Source organism: Centroberyx gerrardi, chromosome 4, assembly GCF_048128805.1.
Source record: "Centroberyx gerrardi isolate f3 chromosome 4, fCenGer3.hap1.cur.20231027, whole genome shotgun sequence".
NCBI classification, from domain to species: Eukaryota; Metazoa; Chordata; class Actinopteri; order Beryciformes; family Berycidae; genus Centroberyx; species Centroberyx gerrardi.
Genome location: NC_136000.1, coordinates 32,717,227 through 32,738,628, shown reverse-complemented (window position 1 = coordinate 32,738,628; position 21,402 = coordinate 32,717,227). Strand labels below are relative to the sequence as shown.

General features: G+C 47.5%; 9 non-coding genes and 1 pseudogene across 9 annotated transcripts; all 10 read right to left on the bottom strand.

Moving 5' to 3' along the window:
- Nucleotides 1-246: 246 nt before the first annotated feature.
- LOC144538842 (U2 spliceosomal RNA) lies at nucleotides 247-421 on the bottom strand (annotated as a pseudogene).
- Nucleotides 422-6,167: 5,746 nt separating this feature from the next.
- Nucleotides 6,168-6,283, bottom strand: LOC144538644 (U5 spliceosomal RNA). The gene has a single exon (XR_013504430.1). It is a non-coding gene; the product is annotated as a U5 spliceosomal RNA (small nuclear RNA).
- A 583-nt stretch (nucleotides 6,284-6,866) lies between these two features.
- Nucleotides 6,867-7,057, bottom strand: LOC144538801 (U2 spliceosomal RNA). The gene has a single exon (XR_013504585.1). It is a non-coding gene; the product is annotated as a U2 spliceosomal RNA (small nuclear RNA).
- A 167-nt stretch (nucleotides 7,058-7,224) lies between these two features.
- On the bottom strand, nucleotides 7,225-7,340 carry LOC144538920 (U5 spliceosomal RNA). The gene has a single exon (XR_013504642.1). It is a non-coding gene; the product is annotated as a U5 spliceosomal RNA (small nuclear RNA).
- A 583-nt stretch (nucleotides 7,341-7,923) lies between these two features.
- LOC144538800 (U2 spliceosomal RNA) lies at nucleotides 7,924-8,114 on the bottom strand. The gene has a single exon (XR_013504584.1). It is a non-coding gene; the product is annotated as a U2 spliceosomal RNA (small nuclear RNA).
- Nucleotides 8,115-8,281: 167 nt separating this feature from the next.
- On the bottom strand, nucleotides 8,282-8,397 carry LOC144538643 (U5 spliceosomal RNA). Its single transcript, XR_013504429.1, has one exon. It is a non-coding gene; the product is annotated as a U5 spliceosomal RNA (small nuclear RNA).
- A 583-nt stretch (nucleotides 8,398-8,980) lies between these two features.
- Nucleotides 8,981-9,173, bottom strand: LOC139909714 (U2 spliceosomal RNA). The gene has a single exon (XR_011784531.2). It is a non-coding gene; the product is annotated as a U2 spliceosomal RNA (small nuclear RNA).
- Nucleotides 9,174-14,920: 5,747 nt separating this feature from the next.
- Nucleotides 14,921-15,036, bottom strand: LOC144538642 (U5 spliceosomal RNA). The gene has a single exon (XR_013504428.1). It is a non-coding gene; the product is annotated as a U5 spliceosomal RNA (small nuclear RNA).
- A 583-nt stretch (nucleotides 15,037-15,619) lies between these two features.
- Nucleotides 15,620-15,801, bottom strand: LOC144538852 (U2 spliceosomal RNA). The gene has a single exon (XR_013504629.1). It is a non-coding gene; the product is annotated as a U2 spliceosomal RNA (small nuclear RNA).
- A 5,257-nt stretch (nucleotides 15,802-21,058) lies between these two features.
- On the bottom strand, nucleotides 21,059-21,250 carry LOC144538887 (U2 spliceosomal RNA). The gene has a single exon (XR_013504636.1). It is a non-coding gene; the product is annotated as a U2 spliceosomal RNA (small nuclear RNA).
- Nucleotides 21,251-21,402: the final 152 nt, after the last annotated feature.

Here is a 21,402-nt window from a genome sequence, read left to right as displayed (position 1 = left end):
GCGCAACAAGTAGGAAGATTGGCCACTGTACTAAGCAGGAGCACACTCTTTCACACCCTGAATAAGCTACCGGTGAGAATAGATTAGCTAAGGCAAACGGGGAGAAAACGCAGCACAGGCTGCTTTGACCAATTTCGAGGCGCACAAAAGCGCCGTCCACTTTGTTCTTGGTCTTTCGGTCAAATTAGGTATGACTTGCAGACTGGCTTTCCATGTTTTCAAACGTTGCTTTTCCACAGAGTGAGAGAAGGGTGCACCGTTCCCAGCGGCACTGCAATACCGGGTCGATGCGTGGAGCGAACGGAGCAAGCCCCTTTTTCAACTCCTGGTTCTAAAAATCCGTTTAATATGTTGTCCCCTTATAGAGGACGTATCAGATATTAAACTGATAAGAACAGATTTTTCTTTCGAAAAAATTTATTGACACTTTTTTCAAAAAGTCGTACACTGTTTACAATCATAAAATCCTTCACAAACACACATCTTTTCAAAATACAACAAACAAATAAATATGAATACTCTGTAAAACCACGTTCCTTTGTTTAAAACAATAAAAACAATTGTTTAAAGTGGATTACAGATAAGATAACATTGTATTAAAAGTTGTGGATAATAAATAAATAAATGATTAAATAAATAATTGTCTCTGTGTATATCAGTGTACATTCGTTGTGCAGGGGCGGGATGAGTCCCTAACAAGGATCAACTCATCCCGCTCTCCCGAACAGCTTTGGGTCTCTCGGAACCTGTTCCTGGTGCTCAGAGGGGACCCTCTCCCTTCTGCTCCTTCCCACCTGCCACACCCGGAGAGCCAGGCCGCCGCTGCCTTGACCCTTTATTTGTGTGGCTCCGGCTCCCACGTCCGAATGGGCACAGAGGCGATTCTTCTTTGTGGCTGCGTCCTAGGCCTGCCGCCTGCAGCGACGGCTGCTTGCACCGCCGCTGTGGCCATCTGGATCGCAGCCACGGGGGGGATCTGCATGTGCTTCCTTACCAGCAGGTTTCTGGAGGTCCATATGGCGTCTTTGATGGCGGCCAGGGTGAGCCACTGTTTGGCAAAGTCTGCTGGTAATGTTTGTTCCTGGCCCACCCCGTACAGCACTAGCTGTGCTGTCAGGACCTCCCCTGCTGGTAAGTACGGGAATTTTAGGGAGCCGGCCATTGCCCACTGGTCTACAGCAGCGCTGCACTCCCAGAGCAGATGCCTCACCGACTCAGGTGCGCCACACCCCGGTCGGGGGCAAGTTGAGAGCGTTGACATGCCCCGGGAGTGCATTACGGACCTGACTGGGAGGATCTCATGAGCCACCATCCACGACAGGTCCCGGAGTCTGTTCGGGAGGGCGGGATGGTTTACGTTGCGCCAAACTGTTGAGGACTCACCTATTGTGAGCCCGCGCACTGGATACATTGATTCCCGCTCCTGCACAACAGAGAGAAGAGAGCGATGGTGGGTTAAAATAGACAGCTCCTCTTGCTCTAGTTTAAAATGCTTTAAGAATTTCCGGATAAAAGCGTAGGCCGGTGGCAGATTAAAAGACACAGGTACTCTAAGATCAATGGGTAAAACTTTTAGGTGTCTGAGGTAGGACCCCATCCAGAATCGTGCCATTGCTGTCGTTTTGTCATCTCTGGATGGGGCTGTGGCGTAGGTGATGTGCAGGGTGCTGTATCGGCTTCCTAAAAACTGGTGTAGGTCCGGGACTCCCTTTCCTCCTTTCTCTTTCGGCTTTTTCATCACCTCTCTCCTCAGCCTCTCCCACTTGGACCCCCACAGGAAATAAAAGATGGCGCGTTCCAGATCTAAAAGCACTCTTCGTGGTGGGATAAAAACAGAACTGATTAATAAAAGCAAAGGTAAAATCACTGCTTTAATGATTAAAACCTTTCCTTCCATTGTCAGTCTTCTAAGTCCCCAGTACCCTAGTCTCTGTCTAACTTTCCCTACCACGTCTGGCCAGTTTCCTTTTCCTCCCCCCTCCCTGTCAAATTTAACCCCCAGTATTTTTTGGTCAGTCTGGGTCACAGTCAAGGGGAGTCCTGTCGTCTCGGTCGCTGTCCACGGTCCGTAAGTTTGGGCTTGAGTCTTATCTCGGTTAAGCTTTGACCCAGAGGCCTGTCCGAACCAGTCAGTCAAGTCCAGTGTCCTGTTGACAGATAAAAGGTCAGTACATAAAATGTTAAAATCGTCCATATATATTGCACATTTGGTGGTCAATCCCCCGCTCCCCGGGATTGCCACCCCATTGATTCTTTGGTCCCTTCTCAAGATCTGTGCCAACGGCTCTATACAGGTCACGTAGAGGAGGGCTGATAACGGACAACCCTGACGGACACCGCAGTGTATGTTAACTGCTTTTGTTAGATGCCCATTAACAACAAATCTGCTGGTAATGTCCCGGTACAGCAATCCCACCCAAGCTATAAACCTTTCTGGAAACCCCATTTTTTGCAGTACCTGGAAAAGGTACTGGTGCGAGATCCGATCAAAGGCTTTCTCAAAATCTAAATTTAGGACTACTAGCCGGATGTTTCTGTCTCTCGCATAACAGATGGTGTCTCGGATCAGTACGAGGCTGTCGGTGATCTTCCTCCCCGGGATGGCACAGGCTTGATCCGGGTGAATCACCTCCTCTAAAACCAGGGACATACGAGCAGATAAAAGTTTACTAAAAAGTTTGCAGTCAAGATTTAAGAGGGTGATAGGTCTCCAGTTTTTCAGTTCAGTCCTGTCATTTTTTTTGTATAGTAGAGTCACTATCCCTGCTCTAAAACTGTCAGGTAGTCTGTCTAGTCCTTCGAAATCCATAAAAACAGAAAGTAGGTCCGGTGCTAAAATGTCCCAAAAAGTCAGATAAAAGTCCAAGGGAAGCCCGTCTTCTCCTGGGGACTTCCCTTTCTTAAAATTTTGTACACATTTATCTAACTCTAAAAGGGTAAAACCTTGGGTTAAAAGCACACTGTCCTTTACTGTTTTGTCAATGAATTTTAAAACCTCTGTCATGGTGTCTGTTTTAATATTTTTTTCTTTGTAAAGATCCCCGTAAAAGCTCTCTATAGTGTCTTTGATTTCTTCTGTTGTGTTTGCTGTGTACCCACTTTCTTTTTTTAGTTGTAAAATACCCCCCCCTTTGTTGACAATTTTCTTAAAAAAATATCTGGTACACTTTTCCCCTTCCTCGATCTCCCTTTCTTTACTTCTTAGAATGACACCCTTACTTTTAATGTCTGCTAAAACCGACATTTCTGTTTTGACTTGTTTAATATCTTCGCTAAAATCCATGCCCTGTTGCTGTAGTTTAAAATAGCGCTGTAGTCGCTTCTGCAGTCCCAGCATGCGTCTGTTTTCCTTATCTTTTTTCTTTTGACCTGCCTTTCTAAAAAAAGTCTGGGTCTTTCCCTTCACCATTTCCCACCAGTGTGCACGTGTGTCGTACAAGTCTTGAAGGGTCTGCCACTCTTTATACTGCTCCCTGAACTGGCTAACTAACTCCCTATCCTCTAACAGGGAGCAGTTGAGCTTCCACAGACCACTTCCTGTTGTCAAACCCGAAAAAGGTGAGAGGGTGCAGGAGAGCATTATGTGATCAGAGAAGAAAACAGGGGTCAATCTAGCATCGGTTGGCGGGCAGTCCCTTGTAAAAATATAGTCTATGCGAGAGGCTCTGTTGCCGTCACCACTGAACCAGGTGAAGCCTTCCTCTCCGGGATGCATGATTTTAAAACAGTCTTGGAGTTTAAAATCCCTGCATAAACCCTGCAATAAACACGATGTTTTATCAATTTTAAAATCCTCCCCTGCCCCCTTCCTATCCTTGCTGGATAAAACACAGTTAAAATCCCCTCCTACCACTAGCGGTGCCCTACCCAGCAAGTGGGACTGCAGGTCTTCTAAAAGGTCATACCTGTCGTTTCTGTCGTTAAAACCATAAATATTTAGTACGTTAAAATCCTTTCCCATGTACGTCAGATGTGCTAAAAGTGCCCGCCCGTCTCTCACCACAGTGCTGCCCTTCACCAGAATAGAGGGGTTTTTAATTAAAATGGCCACTCCATCGTTCCTGTTTTCATTTGATCCGCTCCATATGGATTCTTGTGGCCACTTCTCCTCCCATTCCCTGTAGTGTTTTAAAAACGGTATGGCACACTCCTGGAGTAAAAACACATCTGCATTAAAAGCACTCAGAAAGGATAAAACTGTTGTGGCTCTAACTCCTGACCTCACACTTCTCACATTGAGGGTGGAAATGATGAGGGTCATGTGTATTATGTTTAAAACAACAGGCATGACAGTTTAAAAGAATTGAAATAACAGGGTTAAAAACCTAAAAGAGAAATGCAGCTAACCAAATAATTGTGAATGCAGCTCTTCCTTTCCCTTTATGGGGGAAAGGGGAGGGGTCTGAGCTCCATTCCCTTTCCGGACTCTGGCAGCTGGTCTTGGGGGTAATGCCGCGTTCAGTACTGAGTCCTTGGGGGTTGATTGCAGAGCTACATTTAAAAAGGAGACCTGGTTTGGAGAACTGGAGGGGAAGACTCTGGACTCCTCCACAGACGAGCTGTCTGAGGGGTACACAGCTCTCCCCCGCTTCCCTGAGGCTCCAGGAGTCTCAGGGGACAGTTCTGAAGCAGGCCTCTTGATTTGCTGGGCATCGGGGAGGGGGCCATCATTTCCAGTTCCGCTCTCTGCCTGCATTGCCTCCTCTCCCTCAGCACTCTCCATTTGTGGGGCAATAACAGGCCCCTCCCCCTCTCCCGCCTCACCTGATCCCTCTCCTCCAACCACAGGATTTGGCGGGAGATTTGAATTTTCTAGCCCAGCCTTTTCAATTTGCTCTCCAACTGCCTCCCTTTGTCCACCATCTTGTTCCTCATTCTCGGCCTTCTTGTTAGCCTTTAGCTTGTTGGCAAAGGATTTTGGGCAATCTCTGAAGATATGATTTGACTCTCCACAAAGATTACACTTTCTGCCATTTGGACACTGCTCAAAAGCATGCCCAATTTCTCTACACTTCCCACAAACAATTTTTTGGCACGCTTCTACCAGGTGCCCATGCTCACCACACTTGCGGCAGAGCTTGGGTTGTCCCTGGTAGTGAATGTAGCCTCTGTTGTCTCCCAGAACTATCATTGATGGCAGATGTTTCAGGCCCTGGTAGCCCTGGGGGTCCTGCCATTGTTGAATGGGGACCCTCCAGGCGCAAGTCCAAATGCCATCCTCATCTCTCACTTTGGTAGCCTGGCCCTTAACAGTGCAATATCTTCCCAGCCACAAACAAATGTCATCTGCATTCACTGTCTCATTGAACATTCTGACAATAACCACTTTTGAGGCATTGTCAGTCAGTTTCTCTACATTGAAAGCAGAAAACTGGGTTTTTACCTTTTCAAAGCGTGTCCAAAATTCTCTATGCACAATCGCGGATCCGAAACTTACATCGAATCCTTTGTTGAAGGGAAGGGTCAAAATACAATTCAAGTCCTTTGCCGTGAAACCTAATGCCTTTTGTATGAGCTTCCTGGAGAAGTCCATTCTGGACATCTCCAGGAGCCTGCCATCTTTTTCTTTAAACTTAAAACGCACGCTGTGGTGCCTCCGCATGCCGGCATGGCCAGCCGACATGGTGGGGACACCACACGTTAAGAACAATTAAGAAAACTAAACCACCACGTACAAAAACCAAAGAACTAAAAACAGGGCTAAAAAGGAGAATAAAACAGTGAAATCACTCCTAAAAGGTGAAATACAAAACACTTACCTTTTCTCGGGTGGTTTGGTCTTGGTGAAGGTCTCACAGAGGGCAGGCAAGCAAAGACTCTGAGCCGATGAATTCCTGTTGGTGAAAGAAATACAACCACAAAAAATTGTAATATTTTTCACTTTAGGAATAAATATATTATCCTCCCAAGTGTGGGTAACAATCAATGCCACAAACAGGCAAGAATTTTTACCACCAGCAGGAGGCGATCGCAGTCTTAGCCAAAAGGCCGAGAAGCGATAACCCCTGGCCGTTGGCAGCACAAGGCCGCCCCTCCGGTCCGGTCCGTCCTCGTCGGGGTGTCACAGTATTTTGCCATAACAACTGCTGGTGCTTAGCACCTCCGCCCACGGAGTCTCTGGTGTACTTGTTGACCTAGTTTTCTATTTCCTTGCACAACGGTACAGGGCTCAGCCAAAGTGCTAAGCCCGCCAAAAATACCTTTAACTCTTTGGTGTTACTCTCCACGGAAGTCTTTAGTAAAAGGCGAAAGACTTATGCGTTATGAAGAGAAACCAGAGTAAGTACAGCCTCCGGCCACAAGAGCAGCCAAAGACCCTAGTCGTCTCGGTCAACAGCTTCACGGTGCTCCCCGTTTGGCTAGCTGCATAGCAAAGTACAGGCCACGCCTTTGCTGGCACTCCACCCCGCCTTCTCAGGAGCTTAATCCAATCCGATGACCCGGAAACTCATGCGTAGCCATTGCGCGCAGGCTCCTAGAGCCACTGCAATGACTGGTCAATCCCCCGTGCTCAAAATCACTGGTCTTGTTGTGTTAAAGTGCGCAAAGCTTGAGGGGAACAGGCCGCGCTTGTTTGTACAGCATGTCTACCCGTCGGGGCAATTGAACCCTTGTCCCCTGCGCAACAAGTAGGAAGATTGGCCACTGTACTAAGCAGGAGCACACTCTTTCACACCCTGAATAAGCTACCGGTGAGAATAGATTAGCTAAGGCAAACGGGGAGAAAACGCAGCACAGGCTGCTTTGACCAATTTCGAGGCGCACAAAAGCGCCGTCCACTTTGTTCTTGGTCTTTCGGTCAAATTAGGTATGACTTGCAGACTGGCTTTCCATGTTTTCAAACGTTGCTTTTCCACAGAGTGAGAGAAGGGTGCACCGTTCCCAGCGGCACTGCAATACCGGGTCGATGCGTGGAGCGAACGGAGCAAGCCCCTTTTTCAACTCCTGGTTCTAAAAATCCGTTTAATATGTTGTCCCCTTATAGAGGACGTATCAGATATTAAACTGATAAGAACAGATACTACACTTGATCTTAGCCAAAAGGCCGAGAAGCGATAACCCCTGGCCGTTGGCAGCACAAGGCCGCCCCTCCGGTCCGGTCCGTCCTCGTCGGGGTGTCACAGTATTTTGCCATAACAACTGCTGGTGCTTAGCACCTCCGCCCACGGAGTCTCTGGTGTACTTGTTGACCTAGTTTTCTATTTCCTTGCACAACGGTACAGGGCTCAGCCAAAGTGCTAAGTCCGCCAAAAATACCTTTAACTCTTTGGTGTTACTCTCCACGGAAGTCTTTAGTAAAAGGCGAAAGACTTATGCGTTATGAAGAGAAACCAGAGTAAGTACAGCCTCCGGCCACAAGAGCAGCCAAAGACCCTAGTCGTCTCGGTCAACAGCTTCACGGTGCTCCCCGTTTGGCTAGCTGCATAGCAAAGTACAGGCCACGCCTTTGCTGGCACTCCACCCCGCCTTCTCAGGAGCTTAATCCAATCCGATGACCCGGAAACTCATGCGTAGCCATTGCGCGCAGGCTCCTAGAGCCACTGCAATGACTGGTCAATCCCCCGTGCTCAAAATCACTGGTCTTGTTGTGTTAAAGTGCGCAAAGCTTGAGGGGAACAGGCCGCGCTTGTTTGTACAGCATGTCTACCCGTCGGGGCAATTGAACCCTTGTCCCCTGCGCAACAAGTAGGAAGATTGGCCACTGTACTAAGCAGGAGCACACTCTTTCACACCCTGAATAAGCTACCGGTGAGAATAGATTAGCTAAGGCAAACGGGGAGAAAACGCAGCACAGGCTGCTTTGACCAATTTCGAGGCGCACAAAAGCGCCGTCCACTTTGTTCTTGGTCTTTCGGTCAAATTAGGTATGACTTGCAGACTGGCTTTCCATGTTTTCAAACGTTGCTTTTCCACAGAGTGAGAGAAGGGTGCACCGTTCCCAGCGGCACTGCAATACCGGGTCGATGCGTGGAGCGAACGGAGCAAGCCCCTTTTTCAACTCCTGGTTCTAAAAATCCGTTTAATATGTTGTCCCCTTATAGAGGACGTATCAGATATTAAACTGATAAGAACAGATACTACACTTGATCTTAGCCAAAAGGCCGAGAAGCGATAACCCCTGGCCGTTGGCAGCACAAGGCCGCCCCTCCGGTCCGGTCCGTCCTCGTCGGGGTGTCACAGTATTTTGCCATAACAACTGCTGGTGCTTAGCACCTCCGCCCACGGAGTCTCTGGTGTACTTGTTGACCTAGTTTTCTATTTCCTTGCACAACGGTACAGGGCTCAGCCAAAGTGCTAAGCCCGCCAAAAATACCTTTAACTCTTTGGTGTTACTCTCCACGGAAGTCTTTAGTAAAAGGCGAAAGACTTATGCGTTATGAAGAGAAACCAGAGTAAGTACAGCCTCCGGCCACAAGAGCAGCCAAAGACCCTAGTCGTCTCGGTCAACAGCTTCACGGTGCTCCCCGTTTGGCTAGCTGCATAGCAAAGTACAGGCCACGCCTTTGCTGGCACTCCACCCCGCCTTCTCAGGAGCTTAATCCAATCCGATGACCCGGAAACTCATGCGTAGCCATTGCGCGCAGGCTCCTAGAGCCACTGCAATGACTGGTCAATCCCCCGTGCTCAAAATCACTGGTCTTGTTGTGTTAAAGTGCGCAAAGCTTGAGGGGAACAGGCCGCGCTTGTTTGTACAGCATGTCTACCCGTCGGGGCAATTGAACCCTTGTCCCCTGCGCAACAAGTAGGAAGATTGGCCACTGTACTAAGCAGGAGCACACTCTTTCACACCCTGAATAAGCTACCGGTGAGAATAGATTAGCTAAGGCAAACGGGGAGAAAACGCAGCACAGGCTGCTTTGACCAATTTCGAGGCGCACAAAAGCGCCGTCCACTTTGTTCTTGGTCTTTCGGTCAAATTAGGTATGACTTGCAGACTGGCTTTCCATGTTTTCAAACGTTGCTTTTCCACAGAGTGAGAGAAGGGTGCACCGTTCCCAGCGGCACTGCAATACCGGGTCGATGCGTGGAGCGAACGGAGCAAGCCCCTTTTTCAACTCCTGGTTCTAAAAATCCGTTTAATATGTTGTCCCCTTATAGAGGACGTATCAGATATTAAACTGATAAGAACAGATTTTTTTTTTTTTTTTTTTTTTTCTTTCGAAAAAATTTATTGACACTTTTTTCAAAAAGTCGTACACTGTTTACAATCATAAAATCCTTCACAAACACACATCTTTTCAAAATACAACAAACAAATAAATATGAATACTCTGTAAAACCACGTTCCTTTGTTTAAAACAATAAAAGCAATTGTTTTAAAGTGGATTACAGATAAGATAACGTTGTATTAAAAGTTGTGGAAAATAAATAAATAAATGAATAAATAAATAATTGTCTCTGTGTATATCAGTGTACATTCGTTGTGCAGGGGCGGGATGAGTCCCTAACAAGGATCAACTCATCCCGCTCTCCCGAACAGCTTTGGGTCTCTCGGAACCTGTTCCTGGTGCTCAGAGGGGACCCTCTCCCTTCTGCTCCTTCCCACCTGCCACACCCGGAGAGCCAGGCCGCCGCTGCCTTGACCCTTTATTTGTGTGGCTCCGGCTCCCACGTCCGAATGGGCACAGAGGCGATTCTTCTTTGTGGCTGCGTCCTAGGCCTGCCGCCTGCAGCGACGGCTGCTTGCACCGCCGCTGTGGCCATCTGGATCGCAGCCACGGGGGGGATCTGCATGTGCTTCCTTACCAGCAGGTTTCTGGAGGTCCATATGGCGTCTTTGATGGCGGCCAGGGTGAGCCACTGTTTGGCAAAGTCTGCTGGTAATGTTTGTTCCTGGCCCACCCCGTACAGCACTAGCTGTGCTGTCAGGACCTCCCCTGCTGGTAAGTACGGGAATTTTAGGGAGCCGGCCATTGCCCACTGGTCTACAGCAGCGCTGCACTCCCAGAGCAGATGCCTCACCGACTCAGGTGCGCCACACCCCGGTCGGGGGCAAGTTGAGAGCGTTGACATGCCCCGGGAGTGCATTACGGACCTGACTGGGAGGATCTCATGAGCCACCATCCACGACAGGTCCCGGAGTCTGTTCGGGAGGGCGGGATGGTTTACGTTGCGCCAAACTGTTGAGGACTCACCTATTGTGAGCCCGCGCACTGGATACATTGATTCCCGCTCCTGCACAACAGAGAGAAGAGAGCGATGGTGGGTTAAAATAGACAGCTCCTCTTGCTCTAGTTTAAAATGCTTTAAGAATTTCCGGATAAAAGCGTAGGCCGGTGGCAGATTAAAAGACACAGGTACTCTAAGATCAATGGGTAAAACTTTTAGGTGTCTGAGGTAGGACCCCATCCAGAATCGTGCCATTGCTGTCGTTTTGTCATCTCTGGATGGGGCTGTGGCGTAGGTGATGTGCAGGGTGCTGTATCGGCTTCCTAAAAACTGGTGTAGGTCCGGGACTCCCTTTCCTCCTTTCTCTTTCGGCTTTTTCATCACCTCTCTCCTCAGCCTCTCCCACTTGGACCCCCACAGGAAATAAAAGATGGCGCGTTCCAGATCTAAAAGCACTCTTCGTGGTGGGATAAAAACAGAACTGATTAATAAAAGCAAAGGTAAAATCACTGCTTTAATGATTAAAACCTTTCCTTCCATTGTCAGTCTTCTAAGTCCCCAGTACCCTAGTCTCTGTCTAACTTTCCCTACCACGTCTGGCCAGTTTCCTTTTCCTCCCCCCTCCCTGTCAAATTTAACCCCCAGTATTTTTTGGTCAGTCTGGGTCACAGTCAAGGGGAGTCCTGTCGTCTCGGTCGCTGTCCACGGTCCGTAAGTTTGGGCTTGAGTCTTATCTCGGTTAAGCTTTGACCCAGAGGCCTGTCCGAACCAGTCAGTCAAGTCCAGTATCCTGTTGACAGATAAAAGGTCAGTACATAAAATGTTAAAATCGTCCATATATATTGCACATTTGGTGGTCAATCCCCCGCTCCCCGGGATTGCCACCCCATTGATTCTTTGGTCCCTTCTCAAGATCTGTGCCAACGGCTCTATACAGGTCACGTAGAGGAGGGCTGATAACGGACAACCCTGACGGACACCGCAGTGTATGTTAACTGCTTTTGTTAGATGCCCATTAACAACAAATCTGCTGGTAATGTCCCGGTACAGCAATCCCACCCAAGCTATAAACCTTTCTGGAAACCCCATTTTTTGCAGTACCTGGAAAAGGTACTGGTGCGAGATCCGATCAAAGGCTTTCTCAAAATCTAAATTTAGGACTACTAGCCGGATGTTTCTGTCTCTCGCATAACAGATGGTGTCTCGGATCAGTACGAGGCTGTCGGTGATCTTCCTCCCCGGGATGGCACAGGCTTGATCCGGGTGAATCACCTCCTCTAAAACCAGGGACATACGAGCAGATAAAAGTTTACTAAAAAGTTTGCAGTCAAGATTTAAGAGGGTGATAGGTCTCCAGTTTTTCAGTTCAGTCCTGTCATTTTTTTTGTATAGTAGAGTCACTATCCCTGCTCTAAAACTGTCAGGTAGTCTGTCTAGTCCTTCGAAATCCATAAAAACAGAAAGTAGGTCCGGTGCTAAAATGTCCCAAAAAGTCAGATAAAAGTCCAAGGGAAGCCCGTCTTCTCCTGGGGACTTCCCTTTCTTAAAATTTTGTACACATTTATCTAACTCTAAAAGGGTAAAACCTTGGGTTAAAAGCACACTGTCCTTTACTGTTTTGTCAATGAATTTTAAAACCTCTGTCATGGTGTCTGTTTTAATATTTTTTTCTTTGTAAAGATCCCCGTAAAAGCTCTCTATAGTGTCTTTGATTTCTTCTGTTGTGTTTGCTGTGTACCCACTTTCTTTTTTTAGTTGTAAAATACCCCCCCCTTTGTTGACAATTTTCTTAAAAAAATATCTGGTACACTTTTCCCCTTCCTCGATCTCCCTTTCTTTACTTCTTAGAATGACACCCTTACTTTTAATGTCTGCTAAAACCGACATTTCTGTTTTGACTTGTTTAATATCTTCGCTAAAATCCATGCCCTGTTGCTGTAGTTTAAAATAGCGCTGTAGTCGCTTCTGCAGTCCCAGCATGCGTCTGTTTTCCTTATCTTTTTTCTTTTTACCTGCCTTTCTAAAAAAAGTCTGGGTCTTTCCCTTCACCATTTCCCACCAGTGTGCACGTGTGTCGTACAAGTCTTGAAGGGTCTGCCACTCTTTATACTGCTCCCTGAACTGGCTAACTAACTCCCTATCCTCTAACAGGGAGCAGTTGAGCTTCCACAGACCACTTCCTGTTGTCAAACCCGAAAAAGGTGAGAGGGTGCAGGAGAGCATTATGTGATCAGAGAAGAAAACAGGGGTCAATCTAGCATCGGTTGGCGGGCAGTCCCTTGTAAAAATATAGTCTATGCGAGAGGCTCTGTTGCCGTCACCACTGAACCAGGTGAAGCCTTCCTCTCCGGGATGCATGATTTTAAAACAGTCTTGGAGTTTAAAATCCCTGCATAAACCCTGCAATAAACACGATGTTTTATCAATTTTAAAATCCTCCCCTGCCCCCTTCCTATCCTTGCTGGATAAAACACAGTTAAAATCCCCTCCTACCACTAGCGGTGCCCTACCCAGCAAGTGGGACTGCAGGTCTTCTAAAAGGTCATACCTGTCGTTTCTGTCGTTAAAACCATAAATATTTAGTATGTTAAAATCCTTTCCCATGTACGTCAGATGTGCTAAAAGTGCCCGCCCGTCTCTCACCACAGTGCTGCCCTTCACCAGAATAGAGGGGTTTTGAATTAAAATGGCCACTCCATCGTTCCTGTTTTCATTTGATCCGCTCCATATGGATTCTTGTGGCCACTTCTCCTCCCATTCCCTGTAGTGTTTTAAAAACGGTATGGCACACTCCTGGAGTAAAAACACATCTGCATTAAAAGCACTCAGAAAGGATAAAACTGTTGTGGCTCTAACTCCTGACCTCACACTTCTCACATTGAGGGTGGAAATGATGAGGGTCATGTGTATTATGTTTAAAACAACAGGCATGACAGTTTAAAAGAATTGAAATAACAGGGTTAAAAACCTAAAAGAGAAATGCAGCTAACCAAATAATTGTGAATGCAGCTCTTCCTTTCCCTTTATGGGGGAAAGGGGAGGGGTCTGAGCTCCATTCCCTTTCCGGACTCTGGCAGCTGGTCTTGGGGGTAATGCCGCGTTCAGTACTGAGTCCTTGGGGGTTGATTGCAGAGCTACATTTAAAAAGGAGACCTGGTTTGGAGAACTGGAGGGGAAGACTCTGGACTCCTCCACAGACGAGCTGTCTGAGGGGTACACAGCTCTCCCCCGCTTCCCTGAGGCTCCAGGAGTCTCAGGGGACAGTTCTGAAGCAGGCCTCTTGATTTGCTGGGCATCGGGGAGGGGGCCATCATTTCCAGTTCCGCTCTCTGCCTGCATTGCCTCCTCTCCCTCAGCACTCTCCATTTGTGGGGCAATAACAGGCCCCTCCCCCTCTCCCGCCTCACCTGATCCCTCTCCTCCAACCACAGGATTTGGCGGGAGATTTGAATTTTCTAGCCCAGCCTTTTCAATTTGCTCTCCAACTGCCTCCCTTTGTCCACCATCTTGTTCCTCATTCTCGGCCTTCTTGTTAGCCTTTAGCTTGTTGGCAAAGGATTTTGGGCAATCTCTGAAGATATGATTTGACTCTCCACAAAGATTACACTTTCTGCCATTTGGACACTGCTCAAAAGCATGCCCAATTTCTCTACACTTCCCACAAACAATTTTTTGGCACGCTTCTACCAGGTGCCCATGCTCACCACACTTGCGGCAGAGCTTGGGTTGTCCCTGGTAGTGAATGTAGCCTCTGTTGTCTCCCAGAACTATCATTGATGGCAGATGTTTCAGGCCCTGGTAGCCCTGGGGGTCCTGCCATTGTTGAATGGGGACCCTCCAGGCGCAAGTCCAAATGCCATCCTCATCTCTCACTTTGGTAGCCTGGCCCTTAACAGTGCAATATCTTCCCAGCCACAAACAAATGTCATCTGCATTCACTGTCTCATTGAACATTCTGACAATAACCACTTTTGAGGCATTGTCAGTCAGTTTCTCTACATTGAAAGCAGAAAACTGGGTTTTTACCTTTTCAAAGCGTGTCCAAAATTCTCTATGCACAATCGCGGATCCGAAACTTACATCGAATCCTTTGTTGAAGGGAAGGGTCAAAATACAATTCAAGTCCTTTGCCGTGAAACCTAATGCCTTTTGTATGAGCTTCCTGGAGAAGTCCATTCTGGACATCTCCAGGAGCCTGCCATCTTTTTCTTTAAACTTAAAACGCACGCTGTGGTGCCTCCGCATGCCGGCATGGCCAGCCGACATGGTGGGGACACCACACGTTAAGAACAATTAAGAAAACTAAACCACCACGTACAAAAACCAAAGAACTAAAAACAGGGCTAAAAAGGAGAATAAAACAGTGAAATCACTCCTAAAAGGTGAAATACAAAACACTTACCTTTTCTCGGGTGGTTTGGTCTTGGTGAAGGTCTCACAGAGGGCAGGCAAGCAAAGACTCTGAGCCGATGAATTCCTGTTGGTGAAAGAAATACAACCACAAAAAATTGTAATATTTTTCACTTTAGGAATAAATATATTATCCTCCCAAGTGTGGGTAACAATCAATGCCACAAACAGGCAAGAATTTTTACCACCAGCAGGAGGCGATCGCAGTCTTAGCCAAAAGGCCGAGAAGCGATAACCCCTGGCCGTTGGCAGCACAAGGCCGCCCCTCCGGTCCGGTCCGTCCTCGTCGGGGTGTCACAGTATTTTGCCATAACAACTGCTGGTGCTTAGCACCTCCGCCCACGGAGTCTCTGGTGTACTTGTTGACCTAGTTTTCTATTTCCTTGCACAACGGTACAGGGCTCAGCCAAAGTGCTAAGCCCGCCAAAAATACCTTTAACTCTTTGGTGTTACTCTCCACGGAAGTCTTTAGTAAAAGGCGAAAGACTTATGCGTTATGAAGAGAAACCAGAGTAAGTACAGCCTCCGGCCACAAGAGCAGCCAAAGACCCTAGTCGTCTCGGTCAACAGCTTCACGGTGCTCCCCGTTTGGCTAGCTGCATAGCAAAGTACAGGCCACGCCTTTGCTGGCACTCCACCCCGCCTTCTCAGGAGCTTAATCCAATCCGATGACCCGGAAACTCATGCGTAGCCATTGCGCGCAGGCTCCTAGAGCCACTGCAATGACTGGTCAATCCCCCGTGCTCAAAATCACTGGTCTTGTTGTGTTAAAGTGCGCAAAGCTTGAGGGGAACAGGCCGCGCTTGTTTGTACAGCATGTCTACCCGTCGGGGCAATTGAACCCTTGTCCCCTGCGCAACAAGTAGGAAGATTGGCCACTGTACTAAGCAGGAGCACACTCTTTCACACCCTGAATAAGCTACCGGTGAGAATAGATTAGCTAAGGCAAACGGGGAGAAAACGCAGCACAGGCTGCTTTGACCAATTTCGAGGCGCACAAAAGCGCCGTCCACTTTGTTCTTGGTCTTTCGGTCAAATTAGGTATGACTTGCAGACTGGCTTTCCATGTTTTCAAACGTTGCTTTTCCACAGAGTGAGAGAAGGGTGCACCGTTCCCAGCGGCACTGCAATACCGGGTCGATGCGTGGAGCGAACGGAGCAAGCCCCTTTTTCAACTCCTGGTTCTAAAAATCCGTTTAATATGTTGTCCCCTTATAGAGGACGTATCAGATATTAAACTGATAAGAACAGATTTTTTTTTTTTCTTTCGAAAAAATTTATTGACACTTTTTTCAAAAAGTCGTACACTGTTTACAATCATAAAATCCTTCACAAACACACATCTTTTCAAAATACAACAAACAAATAAATACTCTGTAAAACCACGTTCCTTTGTTTAAAACAATAAAAGCAATTGTTTTAAAGTGGATTACAGATAAGATAACATTGTATTAAAAGTTGTGGAAAATAAATAAATAAATGAATAAATAAATAATTGTCTCTGTGTATATCAGTGTACATTCGTTGTGCAGGGGCGGGATGAGTCCCTAACAAGGATCAACTCATCCCGCTCTCCCGAACAGCTTTGGGTCTCTCGGAACCTGTTCCTGGTGCTCAGAGGGGACCCTCTCCCTTCTGCTCCTTCCCACCTGCCACACCCGGAGAGCCAGGCCGCCGCTGCCTTGACCCTTTATTTGTGTGGCTCCGGCTCCCACGTCCGAATGGGCACAGAGGCGATTCTTCTTTGTGGCTGCGTCCTAGGCCTGCCGCCTGCAGCGACGGCTGCTTGCACCGCCGCTGTGGCCATCTGGATCGCAGCCACGGGGGGGATCTGCATGTGCTTCCTTACCAGCAGGTTTCTGGAGGTCCATATGGCGTCTTTGATGGCGGCCAGGGTGAGCCACTGTTTGGCAAAGTCTGCTGGTAATGTTTGTTCCTGGCCCACCCCGTACAGCACTAGCTGTGCTGTCAGGACCTCCCCTGCTGGTAAGTACGGGAATTTTAGGGAGCCGGCCATTGCCCACTGGTCTACAGCAGCGCTGCACTCCCAGAGCAGATGCCTCACCGACTCAGGCGCGCCACACCCCGGTCGGGGGCAAGTTGAGAGCGTTGACATGCCCCGGGAGTGCATTACGGACCTGACTGGGAGGATCTCATGAGCCACCATCCACGACAGGTCCCGGAGTCTGTTCGGGAGGGCGGGATGGTTTACGTTGCGCCAAACTGTTGAGGACTCACCTATTGTGAGCCCGCGCACTGGATACATTGATTCCCGCTCCTGCACAACAGAGAGAAGAGAGCGATGGTGGGTTAAAATAGACAGCTCCTCTTGCTCTAGTTTAAAATGCTTTAAGAATTTCCGGATAAAAGCGTAGGCCGGTGGCAGATTAAAAGACACAGGTACTCTAAGATCAACGGGTAAAACTTTTAGGTGTCTGAGGTAGGACCCCATCCAGAATCGTGCCATTGCTGTCGTTTTGTCATCTCTGGATGGGGCTGTGGCGTAGGTGATGTGCAGGGTGCTGTATCGGCTTCCTAAAAACTGGTGTAGGTCCGGGACTCCCTTTCCTCCTTTCTCTTTCGGCTTTTTCATCACCTCTCTCCTCAGCCTCTCCCACTTGGACCCCCACAGGAAATAAAAGATGGCGCGTTCCAGATCTAAAAGCACTCTTCGTGGTGGGATAAAAACAGAACTGATTAATAAAAGCAAAGGTAAAATCACTGCTTTAATGATTAAAACCTTTCCTTCCATTGTCAGTCTTCTAAGTCCCCAGTACCCTAGTCTCTGTCTAACTTTCCCTACCACGTCTGGCCAGTTTCCTTTTCCTCCCCCCTCCCTGTCAAATTTAACCCCCAGTATTTTTTGGTCAGTCTGGGTCACAGTCAAGGGGAGTCCTGTCGTCTCGGTCGCTGTCCACGGTCCGTAAGTTTGGGCTTGAGTCTTATCTCGGTTAAGCTTTGACCCAGAGGCCTGTCCGAACCAGTCAGTCAAGTCCAGTGTCCTGTTGACAGATAAAAGGTCAGTACATAAAATGTTAAAATCGTCCATATATATTGCACATTTGGTGGTCAATCCCCCGCTCCCCGGGATTGCCACCCCATTGATTCTTTGGTCCCTTCTCAAGATCTGTGCCAACGGCTCTATACAGGTCACGTAGAGGAGGGCTGATAACGGACAACCCTGACGGACACCGCAGTGTATGTTAACTGCTTTTGTTAGATGCCCATTAACAACAAATCTGCTGGTAATGTCCCGGTACAGCAATCCCACCCAAGCTATAAACCTTTCTGGAAACCCCATTTTTTGCAGTACCTGGAAAAGGTACTGGTGCGAGATCCGATCAAAGGCTTTCTCAAAATCTAAATTTAGGACTACTAGCCGGATGTTTCTGTCTCTCGCATAACAGATGGTGTCTCGGATCAGTACGAGGCTGTCGGTGATCTTCCTCCCCGGGATGGCACAGGCTTGATCCGGGTGAATCACCTCCTCTAAAACCAGGGACATACGAGCAGATAAAAGTTTACTAAAAAGTTTGCAGTCAAGATTTAAGAGGGTGATAGGTCTCCAGTTTTTCAGTTCAGTCCTGTCATTTTTTTTGTATAGTAGAGTCACTATCCCTGCTCTAAAACTGTCAGGTAGTCTGTCTAGTCCTTCGAAATCCATAAAAACAGAAAGTAGGTCCGGTGCTAAAATGTCCCAAAAAGTCAGATAAAAGTCCAAGGGAAGCCCGTCTTCTCCTGGGGACTTCCCTTTCTTAAAATTTTGTACACATTTATCTAACTCTAAAAGGGTAAAACCTTGGGTTAAAAGCACACTGTCCTTTACTGTTTTGTCAATGAATTTTAAAACCTCTGTCATGGTGTCTGTTTTAATATTTTTTTCTTTGTAAAGATCCCCGTAAAAGCTCTCTATAGTGTCTTTGATTTCTTCTGTTGTGTTTGCTGTGTACCCACTTTCTTTTTTTAGTTGTAAAATACCCCCCCCTTTGTTGACAATTTTCTTAAAAAAATATCTGGTACACTTTTCCCCTTCCTCGATCTCCCTTTCTTTACTTCTTAGAATGACACCCTTACTTTTAATGTCTGCTAAAACCGACATTTCTGTTTTGACTTGTTTAATATCTTCGCTAAAATCCATGCCCTGTTGCTGTAGTTTAAAATAGCGCTGTAGTCGCTTCTGCAGTCCCAGCATGCGTCTGTTTTCCTTATCTTTTTTCTTTTGACCTGCCTTTCTAAAAAAAGTCTGGGTCTTTCCCTTCACCATTTCCCACCAGTGTGCACGTGTGTCGTACAAGTCTTGAAGGGTCTGCCACTCTTTATACTGCTCCCTGAACTGGCTAACTAACTCCCTATCCTCTAACAGGGAGCAGTTGAGCTTCCACAGACCACTTCCTGTTGTCAAACCCGAAAAAGGTGAGAGGGTGCAGGAGAGCATTATGTGATCAGAGAAGAAAACAGGGGTCAATCTAGCATCGGTTGGCGGGCAGTCCCTTGTAAAAATATAGTCTATGCGAGAGGCTCTGTTGCCGTCACCACTGAACCAGGTGAAGCCTTCCTCTCCGGGATGCATGATTTTAAAACAGTCTTGGAGTTTAAAATCCCTGCATAAACCCTGCAATAAACACGATGTTTTATCAATTTTAAAATCCTCCCCTGCCCCCTTCCTATCCTTGCTGGATAAAACACAGTTAAAATCCCCTCCTACCACTAGCGGTGCCCTACCCAGCAAGTGGGACTGCAGGTCTTCTAAAAGGTCATACCTGTCGTTTCTGTCGTTAAAACCATAAATATTTAGTATGTTAAAATCCTTTCCCATGTACGTCAGATGTGCTAAAAGTGCCCGCCCGTCTCTCACCACAGTGCTGCCCTTCACCAGAATAGAGGGGTTTTGAATTAAAATGGCCACTCCATCGTTCCTGTTTTCATTTGATCCGCTCCATATGGATTCTTGTGGCCACTTCTCCTCCCATTCCCTGTAGTGTTTTAAAAACGGTATGGCACACTCCTGGAGTAAAAACACATCTGCATTAAAAGCACTCAGAAAGGATAAAACTGTTGTGGCTCTAACTCCTGACCTCACACTTCTCACATTGAGGGTGGAAATGATGAGGGTCATGTGTATTATGTTTAAAACAACAGGCATGACAGTTTAAAAGAATTGAAATAACAGGGTTAAAAACCTAAAAGAGAAATGCAGCTAACCAAATAATTGTGAATGCAGCTCTTCCTTTCCCTTTATGGGGGAAAGGGGAGGGGTCTGAGCTCCATTCCCTTTCCGGACTCTGGCAGCTGGTCTTGGGGGTAATGCCGCGTTCAGTACTGAGTCCTTGGGGGTTGATTGCAGAGCTACATTTAAAAAGGAGACCTGGTTTGGAGAACTGGAGGGGAAGACTCTGGACTCCTCCACAGACGAGCTGTCTGAGGGGTACACAGCTCTCCCCCGCTTCCCTGAGGCTCCAGGAGTCTCAGGGGACAGTTCTGAAGCAGGCCTCTTGATTTGCTGGGCATCGGGGAGGGGGCCATCATTTCCAGTTCCGCTCTCTGCCTGCATTGCCTCCTCTCCCTCAGCACTCTCCATTTGTGGGGCAATAACAGGCCCCTCCCCCTCTCCCGCCTCACCTGATCCCTCTCCTCCAACCACAGGATTTGGCGGGAGATTTGAATTTTCTAGCCCAGCCTTTTCAATTTGCTCTCCAACTGCCTCCCTTTGTCCACCATCTTGTTCCTCATTCTCGGCCTTCTTGTTAGCCTTTAGCTTGTTGGCAAAGGATTTTGGGCAATCTCTGAAGATATGATTTGACTCTCCACAAAGATTACACTTTCTGCCATTTGGACACTGCTCAAAAGCATGCCCAATTTCTCTACACTTCCCACAAACAATTTTTTGGCACGCTTCTACCAGGTGCCCATGCTCACCACACTTGCGGCAGAGCTTGGGTTGTCCCTGGTAGTGAATGTAGCCTCTGTTGTCTCCCAGAACTATCATTGATGGCAGATGTTTCAGGCCCTGGTAGCCCTGGGGGTCCTGCCATTGTTGAATGGGGACCCTCCAGGCGCAAGTCCAAATGCCATCCTCATCTCTCACTTTGGTAGCCTGGCCCTTAACAGTGCAATATCTTCCCAGCCACAAACAAATGTCATCTGCATTCACTGTCTCATTGAACATTCTGACAATAACCACTTTTGAGGCATTGTCAGTCGGTTTCTCTACATTGAAAGCAGAAAACTGGGTTTTTACCTTTTCAAAGCGTGTCCAAAATTCTCTATGCACAATCGCGGATCCGAAACTTACATCGAATCCTTTGTTGAAGGGAAGGGTCAAAATACAATTCAAGTCCTTTGCCGTGAAACCTAATGCCTTTTGTATGAGCTTCCTGGAGAAGTCCATTCTGGACATCTCCAGGAGCCTGCCATCTTTTTCTTTAAACTTAAAACGCACGCTGTGGTGCCTCCGCATGCCGGCATGGCCAGCCGACATGGTGGGGACACCACACGTTAAGAACAATTAAGAAAACTAAACCACCACGTACAAAAACCAAAGAACTAAAAACAGGGCTAAAAAGGAGAATAAAACAGTGAAATCACTCCTAAAAGGTGAAATACAAAACACTTACCTTTTCTCGGGTGGTTTGGTCTTGGTGAAGGTCTCACAGAGGGCAGGCAAGCAAAGACTCTGAGCTGATAAGAACAGATACTACACTTGATCTTAGCCAAAAGGCCGAGAAGCGATAACCCCTGGCCGTTGGCAGCACAAGGCCGCCCCTCCGGTCCGGTCCGTCCTCGTCGGGGTGTCACAGTATTTTGCCATAACAACTGCTGGTGCTTAGCACCTCCGCCCACGGAGTCTCTGGTGTACTTGTTGACCTAGTTTTCTATTTCCTT